At 38.6% G+C, this 20355-nt stretch overlaps 1 long non-coding RNA gene across 1 annotated transcript; it reads right to left on the reverse strand.

Moving 5' to 3' along the window:
- Positions 1-19394: 19394 nt before the first annotated feature.
- On the reverse strand, positions 19395-19849 carry LOC120731485. Its single transcript, XR_005695375.1, has 2 exons — positions 19650-19849; positions 19395-19513 (listed from the first exon to the last, which is right to left on the reverse strand). It is a non-coding gene; the product is annotated as an uncharacterized LOC120731485 (long non-coding RNA).
- Between the last annotated feature and the right edge of the window lie 506 nt (positions 19850-20355).

The following is a 20355-nucleotide window of genomic DNA, read 5'->3' on the forward strand; positions in this document are numbered from 1 at the left end:
GGTCTTCTGTTGCTCCTTGAGGTCCTGCCCTCTATGATCTCTTGTACAGTTGGATTTCTATTGGTTTCAAATTTTGCACTTTGTTAAGGGTCTGTTTGCTTTGAGCCAGATTAAAAAACTTGGTTGTTTGTAGTTTAAGTCTACCTCCAAAATCCTGCATCTGGGTTCTCACTTCCACACTTCATACTTTACTTCCATGTGCAGATTGCCATGCCTTTTCTTTCACTGTGCTTCACAGTTCATCTGATCCATATGCACATTTGGACACATTGTGTTAGTCCAGTCCAGTTAAACTGCACTGCTATTTAAATGCAGATAGTACAGAAGGGAGAGATGAGGTGAGGCTTTACGTGTTTCAATTAGTGTTCATTACTCATTGTAAATGGCAGATCTCCGACAGTATCCAGCTGCTGGTTCTGAGCACAGCTGTGGCTGCTTTTCCTGCTGTGAGTGGTGAAGTTGTGCCTGAATATGTAGTTATTGTTCTGACTTCCCCTGCTGCTCTGGCTCAATGTACAGCGCAATGGATATATCCAGGTATACAAGCCTTACTATTTGTAATGAAGCTATTTGGTGGTTACAGAAATGTCACAGAAGCACCACACGTTCAAAATTGATACACCCATTAAAAACCATCACATCATGTCTACATTTGTAACTACCAGAGGAATGCTGTGCCGACAATCATTGACAGATGTGTCGTCCAAATTCTTTAATAAAAATCTGAGATGTCGATGTAGGTTTTCAGTCATGCGGGTCATGGTAATCTAAGGTGCTTGGAAAGAAAAGTGACTGGACTTCTTTAAGTTTCTTAAAGACATTTCACATCTCAACCGAGAGGCTATTACAGTTTTAAGACCAAATGGTGGAGAGTCCCAGGTATTTAAACCCTAGTGGGAGTTGTGCCTTAAGAGGGTCGTTAACCTACTATTGACATGAGCCAAGGTGTGAAAAATGGTGTGGGTCATTATCAGCAGAGGTTTTGGGTGAAACCATTGAGACGTTGCCTCACCCTATCATGTGACCTATTGAGATCGACTGACAAAAGCTGCGAGTGGTTGTTAAGTGAGTGGTTGGGCAGATGTACTGCTGAGTCTTGTTCTGTTGATGTGGCGTCTGTGTCTCAGTCTTTAGTATTTGATCCCCTACAACCAAGCCAGAATTTTGTAAACTAATTTCACTTAGTGTTATACAAATTAATTAAAATCTTCATATGTAATGTTTTTTTCTGGATTTTTGATTGATATTTTGTCTCTCTCCGTCAAATTGAAACTACCATGAAAATTAGAGACTGCTCATTTCATTTTCTAGTTAACTGACAGGAATGTGTTCACAGTGGAAAGTAGATATGCCTCAGGAGAAGGAGGAGGAAATCCCAGCAACTGGTTTAGGAGTTAATTGTTCAGCTGTTGATAATCAGCTCTATCAGTTATGCATTTCTGGATATGGCAAACATTGATGCGCTGTACATGTTTTTCATTGCATCCAAATCAACTGAAACATAGTCGATTAAAATTGCATGATGTGCGTCTTTTCACCTTACTCTTGTTTTCTGGAAAAACTGAGACACAAGCCATTTTAGGTCATTTCCACTAGCTCCCCAGCCCAAACATGCTAAGCAGAAAGACATTCAGAAGCCTCACAAGTAAACAAACCAGCGTGTACAGAAGAACATGTTGGTAAATTGAGTCACTTGGCAAGTATCCTAGATGGAGGTCTGTGCCAGGTGGCTAATTGCTGTGTTTACTTACGGTCACCTACCGGTCGCTGGCAGAAACAAGCACTTGTGCGGCTGCAGTGTCATCGTGAGTGGCAATTGTCCATTAACATTTTTTTTCCCTTTAAAATGTAGACACCTCCACATCTAACAGAATAATACAAAGTCCTTGCATGACAACCAAGAAAATATTCATTTAACATCACAAGTGCTTTATAGTCCAACCACATAAATATAAAAATGTCTCACATCAGCACTTTCAACTGGTTTGCTTTGCTCAGCGTGTCTCTACATGATATATACATCTATATTATTATAACTAAAACATCCTCCGTGCATCCACATGTGAATAGATGGACTCCAGGGAATTGACTTCAGTATTATAGCAACATAGGAAATATATTTTGATACCCTAAAATGCTGCCATTGGACAGTTTCATATAACTCCAGTTATAGCAGAAATAATAATAATAAGAACTACAAACCAGTAACCACAAACCTTGTATGGGGAGTGACTTTTTATTGTTTGTTGTTTAAATCACCTTTTATTATGAAAATGTGTGTTGCTTTAAGTGTCTCTGGAATTTTTGCTTCCACCTGTTCCCAGCCATTCCCGTATGCTTGTACGGGTAGTCCTTCTCTCTTTGTCAGTTGTTTGTGTTATCCACCTTCTGTTGCTTTGTTTCCTGGAGTCCTGTGTCTGTTTGTCCCCTGGATACTCCATGGATATTCATGTCGAAATATCTTACCACCCATTTACAGCTCCTTTTTTTTGTGTGTATAATATGTTATATGTATTTACCTCAGCATCTGCCTCTGTGGTACCTTACATTTGGGTCATTTAACAACACCAGTGAGCTTGCTGATACTGCACATTCAAAACCCCTGCAGGGTTTCAGGCTTTTTGATGTGCAGTCACTGCTTTCTGTTCATTTTTCAATGTAAAAGAAAAAGGAAAAAAAAATACAAAACAAAACACTGTACTCATTCAGATATACATTTTTTTGGTTTGAAATTGCTCTCACATAGTAATGCAGCCGAGTCTGAATTGTTTGGGGAACTCAAAAATACATTTCCGAAGACCACAGCGAAATACAAATATAAAGGCTGACAGGTTCACTGTGATGGATTACCTAATGTAGGGTTTAGCTTGCTTGTTGAAGCTGAAATAGCGCCATTTAGTTCAGATACAGCAGAGGTAGCGTCATACAGATGATGTAAAGGATTCTCTTATACAAGAATGTTACAATAAGTACCCAATGAGTAAAAAGTCTGTAAGGAATTATTCCACCAAAAGGGGAAAATGCAGTTAAAACAAGGCTATAGTTATATGAAATAGTCTCAATGTGATCACACCAATCCACACTTTTTTATTTATTCATTTTAATTTTTTTCACTGTCTGATGATATTTGCCAGTCACTGAACAAAATGTCAGAACAGTCCACCTGGAGGGTGTCAGGCAGATGGACAAGAGTCTCTGATGGAACTCAAACCTCTTGATAGCAAGAGAGTTCAGGAGGCTTCCAAAAAATAGCTTAAGAGAACTGAGCGGAAGCAACAAACCTCCACACAAAACCAAGGTATCTACTGTAAAATGCAGTTATGTGGAAGGGGAACATGCAGGTCAGAGTTCGGAAGACAGCTGAGTACATTTAGATTTTTTTTCTCTTCCTTGATTACCACACGCAGAAGGTCAGCAAACAAAGACAGAAAAGACGTGGCTTGCTAAGGCAAAACTCTTACCTGCTTGCCATGTCGGTTCGCTTGGATGAAAAGAGAACAAACAAACAATAAAACAAAGTTGGGTTTTTCCACAGTTTGAAATAGAAAAATATAGGTCATGGAAGATTCACCATGAATTTTAAATACAGTCATGTGTAGCTGAAAAAGCTGGACATATGGGAATTTCTTTTTTTTATTTACAAATGTGATGCAGCATACATGATCAAGAGATGCAGACTTTTTTGTTTGTTTTACCTCTTCTATGCTGCTTATGATCTGTTTAGAAATACATCAATATCTTAACCCAAAACATATTAGAGATGCACAAGAATCCAACAAGTAAAATTATTATTACAACACTACTGAATTTTAATTTTAATGGTCTCATGGATCCTTGTGCTTGCCACAATGGAAAAGTTCCATACTCCGAAAAATAAAAATTCAAAATAATTAAATGACCCATGTTTGCACAAATGTACTCCTCAAAAGCAAAACTCAGCATGAATAAACTATAATAAAAAACGGAATTGCTAAAACTAAGCAAAGACATTAGCTGTGTTTACACTGACCAGGAAATGTATTATTTACACCCTGCTAGTACTCATTTGCACCCAATTCTGCCTTCAGAACTACCTGTATTCTTCATGGCATAGATTCAAAAAAGGTGCTGAAAACATTCCTCTGAGATTCTGGTCTGTATTAACATGATAGCATCACACAATTGCTGCATCTTCTGACGGCTGCTTTGATCAGGATAACACACTGTGGTCATAATAGGATGGACACTGGTCAGACAAAATTACTCAGGAAGAGTGTGGCAATGAAACAGTGCTGTCTTGGCTCTACGGGGCACAGGTGCCAAGAAAATATTCCACATACCATTAAATCACCACCAGTAGCTGGAACCGTTGATACAAAGCACGATGGATCCATGCTTTCGTGCTGTTTACACCAAATTCTAACCATACCACCTGAATGGCACAGCAGAAATCGAGAACTAGGCAATGTTTTTTTTTCCAGTCTTCTATTGTTCAATTTTGAGCCCATTAAAATTGTAGCCTCTGTTTCCTGTTCTTACCTGTAAGGAGTGCCACCTGGTGTCATATTCTGCTGTGGCAGCCCATCAGTCTCAAATGTGTTGTGCATTTAGAGATGCTCTTCTGCATACCTCAGTTATAATGAGTAGTTATTTGAGTTACTGTTGTCTTCCTATCAGCTTGAAGCAGTCTGACCATCCTCCTCTGACATCAACAAGTCATTTTCACCCGGAGAACTGCAGCTCACTAAATGTCTGTGTTTCTGATCATTCTCTGTAAACCCTAGAGATGGAAAATCCCAACAGATATGATAAGCAGTTTCTAAAATACTCAACCAGCCTGTCTGCACCAATAATGATGCCATGCTCAAAGTCAGTTAAATCACCTTTCATTCCCTTTTTGATGCTCAAACTTCATCAGGTTGTCTTGACCGTGTCTACAGAAGTTAATTTATTGAGCTGCTTCCAAGTGATTGGCTGATAAGATATAGCATTTAGACCAGTGAGTGTAGCTCTAAATGGGAAATATCGGACAGTCCTCTGGGATAACAGCAACAAAAAGTATTCTTTCTTTCTTTTATCGTTATGTTGGTTTGCTTTCAGTAGCACTTGGAGTTAAAAAATATTGATATAAAATGTGGCAGAAGATTGGTATTGTTTGTTTATAATTGTTTTGTGCCTCAGCCAATAGTCTCTTTATAATAATGGATAAAGTCTCCTGCTGGGGCCTGTTGCAATATTCCTTTTCATAAGTGGCCCAAGACTCCATCTCTAATGAAAACAGGGATCACCTACCTAAGATCTGCTTAACATGTTAACAATCAATCATCCCCTGTGTAAGGCTATTTCTGTTCTTGTTGTTCTGGAATTTACTGCTCTCTTTTGGGGTGCTGGCAGGTGTTGTTGTGGGTGCTTTCTTCCCAATTACAGTACGTACTATGGAGGAATCAGAGGCTCAGGTCAAGTTTGTTAGGTTTCTAGCCCTTAAGGGCTTGTTATAGATCTCAAACTCATCTCTGTGAGCTGTCTTAACTCCTGCGGTCAACAGACTTTTGACCTTTCTATCGAAGAGTACTGTTATGGAGTGTAATGGGTACAGAAGGACGGGGTTTTACTCCTATTTATTTTTTCCACAGCACTGCATTTATGTTGACAGTTAATTTAAGCGGATCAAGGTGTCCAGTTGCCTTGTCTAAAGCAAAGGCTTAGTATGACAAATAGCAGGGAAGTACACCCCAAAGTCTATCTCTTCAGCTGCTCTGCCCACACTCTGTCTGTGAAGATTAACCTTTCCGGCTCTGGTGACACAGTTTCGATTATTTCCATAGTTGGCCTCAAAGCAACGCAGGCAGAGAGCACAGCCTAGATTCACAGGATCATGACAAACAGCCCCAATTCAATATATTAAAAAAAATAAAATAAAGAAGAAGTAAGACCGAGGCTTAAACAGCAGAATGTCATTCAGAGAGAAAAAGTGAAGATATCAGCTGCCGTGTCCAGCAGCAGTTCAATGGATCACTCAAGACTGCTTCGTCTGACAGCTTTATGTATTCTTTTCTAACAGAAGAGGGTGTGACTTGATCTGACATTTCTAACACTGTGCAGTGTAACCATGACAGATGCTGGTTTGAACTTTATAACATTTAATGGGTAGATATGACCTTTGCTTTCTGTAACTTATGTAACTGTAACATATAAAAGGGACCAAGATTAAAAACAGTATTGAGAAAATATTAAGGGAATAGAAGAAACTCTCCATATGTAGTGTAACTTCTATTTTTCATTGAAATATAAACATTTTAAAAACTTCCATCATAACTAGGCAGTAGGTGGTACAGAAATTGTCGTCAACTGCATATTAGGCATCGCCAGAGCCAACAAATGCCATCCAATGGCTTCTAGACTTTGGATGAGAATGCAAAGTTAGGAGCAGCAAGCTACATCGATAAAAAGGACTGGTGCTAATAGGAAAATTTGGGCTTTGAACAAAACACCCTTCACAAAACCTGCTCTGCTTAGAGTGTTTAAATGAACCTTTAATAGCATCTGATTCATGAGACTGCAATGTTGTCATATTTAAAGGAAAGCAGAACCCCACAAAAGGTTTGATGCCATGGAATAGTTTGGTCCTGATTAGGATTTCTCATGGACACCTCCTAGGCAGGGTGTTTAGGGCCTGTGCTACCAAGAGGAGACCATGGACTCCCTAGAAATATTATATCTTTCAGGTGGCTTGGGAACAACTCAGTGCCCCGGTTTAAGAGATGAAAGAGGTGGCTGGTGTGAAGGAAGTTTAGGCTTTTCTGCTTAGACTGCTGCCCCTGCGATCCGGACCCAGATAAGCAGCAGAAAATTGATAAATGGATTGATGTCAACAAACATTATTTGTTGTTTACAAAGTGTTTGCTTTGTAATTAACAGCTGCTAGAAGGTTCCAAAAACCACAAAAACCAGTACTGGTGGACAGTGGGGAGGCAAGGGAGCTTTCCAGGTGAGTTGGAGATGAGTGAGGACCGCCTTGTGAGTCTCTCAAGTGGCTTGGGTCCTGTCAGGGCACACACCAGGAAGGAACTAGGGATGAATATGTGAGAATAAAGTCTGGTAGCTAGAAATATGAGCAAAAACAACTCGACCACAATGGTGATAACAATCTGGCAAAGAGTGAAGGGCTCAGCTGGCCTTTATCCAGAGGAGATCATAAACAAATAGAAACAGGTGTGTTGGCTGGATTGAGGGCAGGAACATCTCGCCCCAGAGCAGGACCAAGCACCAAAGCCTGCCCGTACTTCGCATGAGAGCAGTAGCTAAACCAAGAGAAAAGAGATATAGATTAAGCGACAAATGGCTTCATTCTTGCCTAGCCCTTTGGTGGTGCCCGTGCACGGCTGGTCATAACATTTTGGTGAACAGTTTACACAACTCAGTGGACATTTCAGGCCCAACTCTAAGATGAGTTGAATCATATTCTATGTACTGGAGAAGTCTAACTGAATCTGTTGGAAGCTTTGCATTAAATTCTATCCCCTTTGTCCTGTGGTGTCCCACAAAGCTTGGTTCTCACTCAGGTCAAGCAATCTAAAACTGTTGTTTATTCGGCGAATCAATCTAAGGACACTGGGTCTTTGAGGCCATGGTTCCTGACCTGTGGAATGCTCTGCATGTTCACTTGAGGTTTGCTGATTGTGTGCAATCTTTTAAGAGATATCTAAAGGTGTATCTATTTAAGTATTTTGGTAACATGTTTTGAGACAATTTTACCTTTGCTCAGTGTACATTTTGTCTTTGAGTCTCCTACTTCTTTGACATGTACAGTTTTTAGCATATTTTTACAATCTTTTCAAATTTAGTTCTTCCTTTTTGTGTCATTTGCCTGCTTTTCAATATTGTGTTATCTTATTTTCTGTAAAGGATATTGTTATTTAATCTGTTTTTTTCCCACAACTCTTGCAGGCTAAGTCCATCTTTCAAATCACAATCAAAACAAATTAGTAGCAAAATAAGCACAATAGCCATAATGAGACAAGTGTAAGGAAAAAGAAAGGTAGATAAGTAAAGAGGATGCTGTCAAGAGCATAGAGAGGTGCACTCACACCTAAGCAGTTTGTGTATAGCACAAAAGATGCACAACAATAGAGTTAATTCCAGGTTTGAGTCATTAGGAGGAATATGCTAAAAACTTCGGTTACCTCCTGTTCATGTAGAATGGCACAAACCTGCCAAGCTGGATTCCAGGCTTGGCTAAATGTTAATTTTGAAAATGCTGTGGGTGGACCCCCAAGCTATGCTTCACTTAGTCAAAAACACCAGAAGGGTGTTGCACTTCTCATTGTGAATGCCTAATTTTGAGAAGAGCAGTGAGACGGAAGGAGAATGGATCGGCTGGTTTTACACTGAAAATGAATAAATAGATGTTGTGGACAAAAAAACGGACGACTCATATGGGTAAGGTCCAATATAGATCCCAAAAAGAATGAACAGGTGCTTTATTTCATAGGTCTGTAATGTCATATGACATTGCATAATGGCTGCACCCTCAAACACTTGCAATTTTAGCTGTCCGCATTCTCACTGAGAGCACCATATTTAAACATCTACAAAATCAACCCTGAGATCCAGCAGATCTCAGCCGTAGCCTTGGGTTTTATGGGAAACAAAAGTGCTTACACTTTTGTGGCCTTCTCATTTCCAGTGTTTTAAACATGGTGCCTGCGTAATGACTTTGCAGTCCAGTACAAGTAATGGTAATTATAAGGAATGCAGCAGGGGCTGTATTATGCAGTTGTGATGGCTCCTTGCTGAGCTTAGAGGGGACTAACCACTGAATCAGCATGCTATAGCTAATATATAATGCCATAATACACCAGTATAATAGGGATGCTGTTAAAAATAAATTATTTCTTTGTGAGCGTTGACAAAAGCATTAAGTCTGCAACAGCCATACACAACATCATCTGACACAGGGGGCAGTTATTTTGTCAGCTGTGAAACATGCTGTCAACATTTCAAAAATGTTAACTTTATAATTAATGGAAAATAAAATTGCATGGTTCTTGCAGCCATGTTGCTTACTTCCCAGATATTTTTTTTCAGATATTATCACTGTACTTTTGAGCACTTCTAAAACAAACAGCACACGTGTAAGTGCTGCACTGCTAGAACAACAGTGTAAAAGTCAAATATTAAAAAAACCCCAACAGATTAAATATGTTTTAATGTATTATTATGTGTGCATTATATATACAATGTTCATATTTGATTTTCAAATATCACAGTTATTGCTAATACCCGTACATTGAGTAACTGTTTTGTTGTATGATGCATCAGTAGGAGTTTCAGTCTATTTTTCTATTATAAAATCTTGGATTTGGAATTATTGTAAAAATGCTGATAAGCACCTCATTAATTCTGAGGTTCCTGATTTATTCTACACATGTTCTTTAGCAATTAGAGAGATTTTTGTGTACCCTGTTGCAAATTATTTACCAATTTGTGATAGTTCCGAAATTTTACAGAAAAAAAAATACTGCACTTATATTACAAAAATACATTTTTTCCTTAACGGTATTAACAGCATGAAAATTATATCTACCATTTTAACATAAAATATATTTTGATGGGATGTTCAAATGGCTTTATAATAGCCTTTATTGCAGAAACTTCCTCATCTCAGATCAAGTCCTTTGCAACTTGTTCTCTAATGTGTGCCTTTCTCTTATTTTTGTATATATTCCTCTTGATTGTACATATTTCTCCTGTTTGTTATGTATTTCTGCTGTCGACTATTTATATTTTATTCCAGTACAGCTGGTGTGGAGAACCCTCAATTTCATTGTACATGTACAATGACAAAAAAAGGGCTATTCTTTTCAATCTGCAGTTGAGTTCCATTGCATTTACTGCTTCTTTGACAAAAGAAAATGTGAAATTGAAACTTTTCAAATGTTGAAACTGTATTCATGAGTTTGTATGTATTTAATTGCTTATGTGTTGTCACTTTACTATGTGTGGTTTCATGATTGCACATTCAAACAATGATGTTTTCTCTTCATGATGTGCATAGTTGCCGGCAGCAACAATGCTGTTAATGCAGCATAAACATTCTTCTCCAGATATGGTATCTGCTGTGTGTGTGTGTGTGTGTGTGTGTGTGTGTGTGTTCCTGTCTAGCTATCTTTGCGAGGACCGAGATCTACATTCTACTATACTTGTGAGAACCAACAGTTACTTGTGAGGACACACTCACTCAGTTTGAAGGCCTTTTTGAGGCTCAAAATGTGGTTTTAGTGTCAGGGTTACAATTAGGGTAATGGTTAGGGTTATGCATTAATTTTTAATGGTTATGGTTAGGGTAAGGGGCTAGGGAAACCATTATGTCAATGAAGGTCCTCACTAAGATAGCTGAATGGGCTTGTGTGTGTGTGTGGATTGGTGTTTGTCTTTCACTTCTTTGTAAAAACACAGTATGCACTGCCTCAAATGAACCGATCAACTGTCTAATCCTTCACTGAAATGGTTGCACTTTGAAGATTTAGGCTCCTAAGCGGTCCATTCTCAGTCAGTAATACATGCTGTCAATGAAAAACGTTGTGCTTCCCTCCTGGTCTCTGACCCCTGAGTATCTTGGTAATATCTCTCTTTTATTGGTTTGACCCTTTTAATCATTTGGTGTAGAGAATTGGTGCCTTGACTTAACCACCGTTTTTGCTAAAGCTCTATGTTTTTTCTTTTCTGCTTGGCTGCCTTTCCCCTTCTCTGTGCTACAGAAGACATCTTTGCTCTGTCACACACTCCTCTATTCTCCATGTCCTAACAGTGCAAACTAAACTGTTCTTTCCCACCATCCTTTCTTCCTCAGACACACAGGTCTGAAATTTTGCTTGACTACTTGACATACTGAGTTGGATGTCTGCCCACAGCTTTAAGCTTATCACCAGTGACAACAACATAGTGAATTCTGCCCAAACGGTGAAGCATCTCACTGTGATCCCTGCCAGGAAGCTGTCATATGAGGCCCTCGGTGCAGCCACAAAACCTTGCTGATATTTTGCTCTTAAAACACTGGTCGTATTCGAATATTCACTCAACAAGGACACAGATTACCTTGTCTGATCTCTCATCATATCCTGTCTCCAACTCCTGCCCAGAGGGACTTAGAAGCATAGTAGCTGAAGAAAATACTCTGGACTTCTAAAGCTAGCTGTGGTCTTCAAAGCCCCACTATTTTAGTACTTCTTCTAAACAGCTTTGCCCTCCTGTATCACATTCAAGCTGGTGCGAGCTTATGAGGCTTTGAAGGGAATGCCACCATACATTCAGACCAATGCTGAACCCGCTTCCCTACTGTTTCTAGTAATACCAAGTGCTTAGATCTGCCTACAATATAAAAACCTGGCAACTGTCCCACTAAGCCTTGGCTTTCCTTTACAAATAACTTGGAACAGTTTGTAGTTTATGCAGTCGACATGACTGACCTCTTGAACCTCTTTATATCCACCAGTTCACAGAAGGTAAATCTAAGTTAAGGCCTATTTTATGAAACCCAGTTCTCTCATTAATATTTACCTGAGCTTGATACCTTTTTTCTATTTGGATGTTCCAAGTTAAAAATAAAACAAAACAACAACAAAAAACCCCAGTTGGGTGATTATTGACCTGGTGGATGTTAAGAAGTTAAGAATCAGTCTTTTATGTGCTTTTTTTGTTTTGGCTTTATTGTAATTTAGACTGCTGGTAGAAAGCACTCAATGGACTGCGGAGAGTGCAGTAGGCGTTTTACTAACAACACTCTAATTTGTGAACACAAAACCAACCAACCTGAAACCAATGATCAACAAACTAAACCAACAAAATATATCAACAGTGACACAACTTAGCAGGTCACAAACAAGCAGACTTCTTATATATTGGCATTTTTACTCTTTAGATTTGAAAAATATCTGTCAAAAAATATGCAGGCCAAACAGTGACGATAATACCCTAACTATATTGAATTGTGGCCAATCAAAAACCTAGACAGAATAACACAGTGCATAATTTGATGTCAAAGAAGAAGATAAAGGTGAGTATTTTTTTGTGACATGACAAAATCTTTGGTTTCCGAGTTCAATTGTAAGAGCACAACCTGACTTTTTGAAAATCTTCATCCTGGAGGGAGTTTTTCAAAAGTTGTGTTTTCGGTCTGATGACAGCCTAAATTCATAGAAAAAGCCATGGTTAATACAGTACCCAAGCACATTTGGACAGGGCTTTAGTGTCTTGCATGTTTTGACTCTCCAGAAACAGCTTGAAATTTAGACTAAGGTTTTTGATGTAAGACCAAAATCTTTTTAGAACTGAAATGTAGGGCGTGGGATGGGTTCCTTGAACTTCTCTTGAATGATGTATTCTGCGATCAGACAGTACAGATTCATCCAAGGGGGGCTCCTTTATTACCAACATCCACTGATCCAACCATTTTTGTATCCAGGTATTTTACCATTTATATCTGGAATTTGTGTGTTAAGCTGACTAGTCAGAATTATATACAAAAAAATATATATTATTCACCATCAGAACCAGAGTGAGCTGGTGTTAATTATGTTACTGTTGCTGTGTTGGCAAATGGCAAAACGGCACACACACAAAGGCTGAGCGTTTAGCTCACTGTGAAATGTAATTTTGCTTTGTATAGTAAAATGCATGCTGGGCATTGATGTATGGTGGTGGAGTAACTATTCTAAACATTTGAGGTGAGACTCAAATGGCAGGATGAATTCCTTTTTATCTGCATTACATTTTGGCCCACAGTTTTACACAAAAATGAATTGTGACTGTTTGAATGAATTTTAAAAGTATTTTATGGGAAAAAATGGGGTTCATGTAATCCATTCATGTAAGTCAGATATACACTAAGGGACAGATTTACTGAGGGTTTCCTTCAGTGACTTCCCATTTTTTTTAATTATCGTGCGAAGCAAACCTGAGGTTGTCGTCCACCTGAAGAATCTATTAAATAAACTGCTGGGTTACTGAAGGAATGGTGGAAGTGGAGCTGATGAAAACAGATTTGTCTCTTCATTCATAGGGAATGTGGAATAACTAGCTCTGTCCAAATGGCTATGACCTAGGCCATTTGGACTTGGTTAAGCTTCAGCACTGGACTCTGTGGGGAATTTTCCCTGTAAGTGAATTGAAAAACAAGAGGAAGAGAAGATGGTAAGGGGCCTTGCCATTTTTATTCTTTCTTGATGAGATAATTCAGCAGATGCTCTATATTCAACCATGTTGCTGGGTATGGGAACTTACATAAGCCAGATATTACGTAATCCACTCCCTCATTTGAAATGCCCTTTGATTTTTAGCATAGCTCCCAATTCCAATCTCGCCATTAGCTTTACCCACTATAGAAACTGTACATCACTTAAGTAGCTATATGCCAGTAGTAAGGGTGCATAAAGCTCCACTGATTAGCCCCTCAACAGATCAGACCACAACCTTATCCATCTGTTTTTAAGTATGTGCCAACTGTCAAGCAGCTGCACATTTCCCTCAAAAGACTGTTTTGAGTAGCCTATAGGGGCTAAGGAGTACAGGACTAGCTCTGCTTGATTAATGATTACATTATATGTTTGACTGGAGCCTGGAAATGCAACAAATATAGTGCCTAGTAGCAAGCAATCGATGTCTATGGAAATTAACAAGAAGAAAATTTAAAGCACTGCCACTTCTCAGCTCTATACTTGTACTCACCAACCTAAATAGGACACTAAGTACATCGACTCAAAGCCCAACATTTTCAGAAAATAAATTACCTAATGTACATTTACAGAGTTCTATACCAGTGTTTGTAGAAAGAAATCTTGAACGGCAGATGATAGTTTTGGCTTAAGAAGATTAAAATATAAGACTATAAATTTTGTTTTTTATTTTATAATTTCTTTTTGTAGTTGGTTTGGTTTCTAGGGTCAAATGAATGTACACTCACTGACTTTAGCTTAAATGTCCCTCTTTGCTTAAAAGTTGTACCTCAACTAGCGGCTTTTAGTAGCCATCAACAAGCTTTTGGCATTATTTTGACTGAACATTTGACCACTGAATTGATAGAGGTCATTTAAATTGGTTGGTTTTCGGCATAATACACACATTTTCAATAGGGCTGGGGCTTTTGGAAGGCAATTCCAGAAGTTTAATGTTAGTCTGTTTTATCTATTCTGTCTATTCTATTTTGATGTGCATTTGATCTCATGGTCGTCGTGCTGCTGAGTTTAGGTGATGTTATGGTCGCAATACATCGTCAGATGATGCTACCAAAACCATCATGTTTGACAGCTTGTACAGTGTTCTTTGAAGGCCTTGCCTTTGTCCCTTTAAATGTATCTCTTATCTTATTATTGTGGCTAAGGGTATAAAACTTGCTTCATCGTGGAAAGTGATGTTGGTGTTCCAGCAGTTTTCAGGTGATTGCAGGCTTTAGCGTTAGTGGGCCCTGGGTTCTTCCAGAACATCTTAACCAAATTCCCCTCATCTGGCTCTAAGAGACCTTCCCAACTCTCTTTTTTAGTTCATCACAGAGTTCCTTGGACTTACCTATGGATGGTCAGTCCTGTGAGTGTTGTCTACCAAATCATTTTTATTGGTGATAAAGAGAAACTACCAGCTGTAGTCACTCATAATCACTAACATGAAGTCAATAAGCCTCAGTCTTGTCAAGTTATAATACATTATAGATCCTTCATGACTTATTTAAAGATTTAAATATTTGCCTGTATTTATACTTTTCACCTTGTATGGATTAGAGAAAATCCAAAATAAAGTCAAACTTGCACCTAATTACTGTTTTGCGGAGCCATTAAAGATATGCGCTATATAATCATTCCTGGACAAAGAACCGCTTAAAGAAACCATCGTCAAGCCCAAAATTACAAAGACATTCATGCCCATGATGAGTTTATGTTAACTTTTGATCATACCTGTAAATACTTTTTGCTGTACTTTTTTGCCCTTTGAAAAGTTACACATAATTAACCACAGGGAATATAATCATGACAATATTAATTAATTGTCTAATATGCATTTTTTAAATCTCTACTACAATCATTTGCTCAATTTAGTATTTTTTTTAAATGCTCTGCAATAAATATCACTTGAAATTTAACTGACAAAATGTCAAAGCACATTGAGACCGATTCACAGAAGGACCATGGTTTGTTTCTACTCTGAAGTTGCTATTGAAAGACTAAAGTGCTCAGTACATTTTATTGAATTTTGTAGTCAAAGTACTGCTCGGTATCAGCCTGACCAGGAAAACAATCATGACCACAAATAATGTGAACTAGTTAGAGTTGATCTCAGATACATGCATGCTAGCTAGTTGGAAAAAGACACAATTTTTGTATATAAGGAGCCATTAAGGAATTATTTGTGAAACAATATCACACACACTACTTAAACACTCTTACACCAAAATGATTGCAGACACTACTGAAAACCAAGAAGTAAACAAACAGCACATTTTAATAAACAGCTAACACCACGCTGTTGTCTACTGTTAGCAGAATAAGTTGAATTTTTTTTTTACCTTGGCAGTGACCATCCAACCACTGTTTTAGGGTAGCAACGTATTATTGCAACAAGTTTAGACATCCTGAACTTGATTTTTTGTTTTTGCCCTGCAATGTTTTGAGTCTTGGCAAAACAAAAATTCTGGCAATTTCAAACCAGAGAAGCATGAGTGCTAGCTGATCATACATGAGCTATCAGAATTTCTTGCTTCCGGTACCTGATATCCAGGTGCCGAAGCATTGCTGAGCTTGATAACGTGGTGCAGGTGGACATTCTCTCCTGACTGTGGATGCCATGGGCATGGGCAAGTTGCTATGCTGACGTCTGGGAAAGAGAGATTTTAAGGGACGTACTTGCGAAAGGTTGCTGCTCCATGGCCTTCGCATTTGACAGATTTCTGATGGTCTCTTTGAGGCTAATATATTTCAGTTAGGATACTAGCAGGCTGTTGAGCAGGCTGTTGAGTGTAGTGTTATCAATATTTTGAAGTATGCTAGTTTTTCTTTGGTCACTGTCCTATTCACCCAAAATGCCAGTTAGACATTACCAGTCAGAAAGAATCCATAAACAAACTGAAGGTGACTGCAGTAAAAGGAAGGAACACAGCATTTGGTGATGTCTATGAGTTCTTAAAATCATAGAAAGGAATCCTTAGTTTTTTAAATTGTTTTAGTTTTTTGACTTAAAATAAGGAACTGTAAAAAAAATGACTGTGATTCCTAAACTGTTAATGCAACAGTTTTGGTAAAACCCCTTGAAGTAAAGCTGAAAGTCGCTACTTCACATCTTGAATGTCTGATTTAAAATCCACTGTGGTGATGTACAGAGGCAAAATTACAAAAATTGCATCTTTGTCCAGCAACTTATAGACCTAACAATAGTAGAAGCCTCAGTCCTGAATTTCATGCCTTCATCCAAGAACTACTGTAAATCAAGCCCTTTCAGTTCACTGAGTCTGACCTCGTCCTTTGGTGAATCACCAGTTTCCTGACTGGGAAGACACAATAAATGAAGCTTGAAATGTTGAATCTGTGCATTTTTAGCAGTAGCCCACTGAAAGTGTATGTTTTTTTTTCTGTACTGCTCTCATTCTGCCTCAGTGGCTGCACCTCCAAAGACCTCCATGTAAAGCTCCTAGTTTGCTGACAGCACAACTGTTCGGATGCTCACATTTCTTTATTTATGATGGTGATAAGGGAGCGTGCAGACATGAGGCAAAACAGCTGGCTGTCTGGTTTCAGCTGACACAACCTGGGGCTAAATGCTGGGAAAACTCTAAAGTTAAGGATAGGCTTCCAGAGGAACCAGCAGCCTCGCCACACTGTTTTCCATCATCATTTACTTGCTTTTTCTTTAAAGGATTGAGATTTTATGTGCTCCATCTATGGAATCAGAACGATGCCACCTTGAAACGAAACCGAAAAAAAATATTGTAACTGAAATAAATGTACTGAAAAATCTTGTATTGAAACCGAAAAAAAAATTGATAGTGAAAAACAATTAATTGAAACTGTAATTTCTTTGTTTTCGCTTACAATTTTTTTTTTTTCGGTTTCAAACCATTTTTCAGTTTCACTCTGCTGGCACTGTTTTGGCTTACGGGGGCGCGCTGGGGGGCGGGGATTCCGACCCGCATGTATTTGCATATATTATAATGCTGACCAATGACTGGAGAAAACACTGACGACGCGGCTGCGGTCACGGACAAACTCGCACGTGTCTGTTCGGGAATGGCAGATGCCGAGAGGTCCAGCGTTTACATTACCGACTATTTCAAAGTGACAGCCTGAGGTGTTCTTCAGTAAATTGGACTACCGGACAGGAGGACCTGAGGCCCCACCGCATTATTTTTGGTAAGTTAAATGTGTTTGTAAACTAATCCGTAATTTAGGTCCTTAGCTAGCTACCTAAGGACCTAGCTAGCTAAAATGAGCACTCGGCTGTCGGGGAAACTTGTTTTGTAAAGTTCGTTTAGCTAACCCATGCAGGTGAATGAATTTACCCTGACTAAAGAAATCAAGAGAAACGCACCGGGCTGCTCAGTGACTAACCACGGTTACTGTACTTTTATTATGAGTATTATACTGTAAGAGCAACAGGCTGGACTCTGCTTCTGCTCCTGTGCAGAGCTGATTATTAAATATGTGCAAACAGCAGCATGTTTTCTGTCACTTTCCACATGTGGAAGGACATTAACGCCAACTTTTAAATTCCCCTCATTAGTCAATAGCTACGGATTAAATAGCAAAGCCCGATACTTATGTACTGAAACCAACTACTTCCGCTTGTCAGCTTAAGTTAAAATGTTACATTTTTCCCCTGATTATTTTTTTAGCTTTTTTTTTTTTTTTACTGAGTTTGTTACAAATATTCAGGTTAAAAAACTGTCCAAATTATTTTTAATGAATTATGTTCACAAAGTCACATGTGCAGTACTCTGTACAGCTTGCATCCTTTAGGACAAATAATTTGAAACATTAATATTTCTTGTTCAATACTGAGCTGATAACACCTCTGTATGTTGTGACCAGGATGCAGCAGCAGACTGAACCTCGACTGAAACCTGCTCCATCATCTCATCTTTGCAGATGTCCATTTATAAAGCATCAACAACTCAAAGGTAAACATGATATTAGAAAATGTGTTAGTAAGGCCTTTAAAACAAATAAAAAAAATAAAAAGCTGTCGGCAGAACTGTAGGACTGAACAACTTCAGATCCCGAGTGTGTGAGGACGGAGAAGGATCAGCTGTATTTCAGATTTGAGAGACAAACTTTATATTTCAGTTTGTGATGATTCTGTTCTGTTTGTGATTACAGGAGCTGTCCTCAGATTCAGACCTCAGCACCACCCAGTGACAGCAGACAGGTCATCCTATATCTTCAATCTTTGTAGTAACTCCAAAATTAACTGAAGAAAACAGTACAAAGGTTAAAGTACCACATGTGCTGTCAGTGAAAGCTGCAGCTGTTTTATTGATAAATTTAAAGACAAAAAGTCAAATCACCCCTGTAACTGTGTCACTATACATCAGCATTAACAGTACTTCAGTTTGGTGTTTCAGAAAACTGCTGATCTCAGACCTGCATAACTTCTGTTTTAAACACTGAATGTACTCAGCTACATGAAGAGCACATGATGTTTTCTCTGACACAATTAAATAAAACCTGATTAAAGTCAAAGGTTGTTACTTGTATTTGAACTAAAAACTTGTGATCTGGAATTCTTTCACTGTTTTTTGACAATAGTGTGTTATTTATCATAAAGTAATTCAGAGTCATTCATACCAGAGTAACCAGTGAGCACAACATATATTTAACTTTCTACAGGACTTAAAGCTATTACTATAGCTTATAGCTATTACTTAACTGCACTACTGTATAGTTATGTGTAAATAATCATTCTGTACATGTGATAATTTTTAATCCTACAACTGTTTATAACTTGCATAGTTCACATTTCTGTATAACTGTACATCTCAGATTTCTGTAGTTTTTCATATTTATATCCTGTTCATAGTTTGTACTCACTACAGCCTGTACATACTTATAGTTATAGAATATTCACAACATACTTCATACCGTGTACATTGTAACATACCATAATAGACCCATTTCTGTAATATACTTACATATCTATACTATTGCTAATATATATTGTAATACATCTATATCATGGCTAAAGCACTTCTGGATGGATGCAAACTGCATTTCGTTGCCCTGTACCTGTGCATGTGCAATGACAACAAAGTTGAATTCTATTCTATTATATTATGTAAAAGTCCAGACCCTCTGAGGATTATCTGAGTACTTCTAACATTACACAAAGCAAAGGTCTCCATCAGTGTTCATGAAATGCTGGGTTTATCCTTCTTGTGAGGGAGCTGCTGGTGAAGATCACGAGCCCTGCTTGATCCTGGCGACGGGTTTCAGTCTTCCTGGTGTTTATGAAATGATGCCTCTCACTGTGGGTCAACAGAACTTCTGGCACAGGACAGCTGTAATGAAAGAAATTGAAGTTTTGAAAAAAAAAAAATCTTGGAAATGCCCTAAATGTGAGAAGCAGATTTTGTATTTACTTTTCTTTTGCCAATCAAGATAACAAAGTATAATTTTCACCATACAATTACTAACCTTGTCATCTCCTGCACTGTCTGTTTTGGGCTCTGGGCTTGTCCTTCCCAGCGCTCATGAGACTGCTTTGCTGCACTGTGGTATGAGGTGCTAACCTGTTGACAGTGTTGGGAAGGTTAATTTTAAAATGTATTCCACCAAAGATTATAGAAGTAATGTATTCTGAATACTTTACAACTACATGAATGTGCTATTGCTGTGTGATTTATTACTATTACTGAAGGCTACTCGCCATACCAACACCAACTAGATGTTAAAATCTTAATATGAACGAGTAACAGTAGGTGGACATTAGGTAAGGCTGCACTTTTTGCAGCGATCTCGTGTAGAAAACTATTCAGCGCGTATATAAAACAGGTCAGCGGCTCCGAACCGTAGTAAAGGGACCTCTGGCTAATACGTCCGGTTCGTGTCGGGCTCGTAGCTGAAAACTAGCTTTACTTTGTTGTCTGGGTCAAGTTTGCTAGCGAGAGACAGAGAGAAGCGTTGAAAGGCTGCTTATTGTTTCGGAGGAAAACACGAACACGGTGTACAGTCGAGTCTTAACAGCTTAATTACAGCTGGACTCGTCAGGCACTCTTTTTGGCTTTAGTGGTTATTATTATATTTACATGCTTCCAGCTCCCGTTTCTGCTCCGTGACAGCTCGTACTTCCTCGCTCACAGGCACATAACGGGTATGGCAGTCCATTCTCCCTGCAGCACGG

This window comes from Simochromis diagramma, unplaced genomic scaffold, assembly GCF_900408965.1.
Source record: "Simochromis diagramma unplaced genomic scaffold, fSimDia1.1 OVJJ01000227.1, whole genome shotgun sequence".
Taxonomy (NCBI): domain Eukaryota; kingdom Metazoa; phylum Chordata; class Actinopteri; order Cichliformes; family Cichlidae; genus Simochromis; species Simochromis diagramma.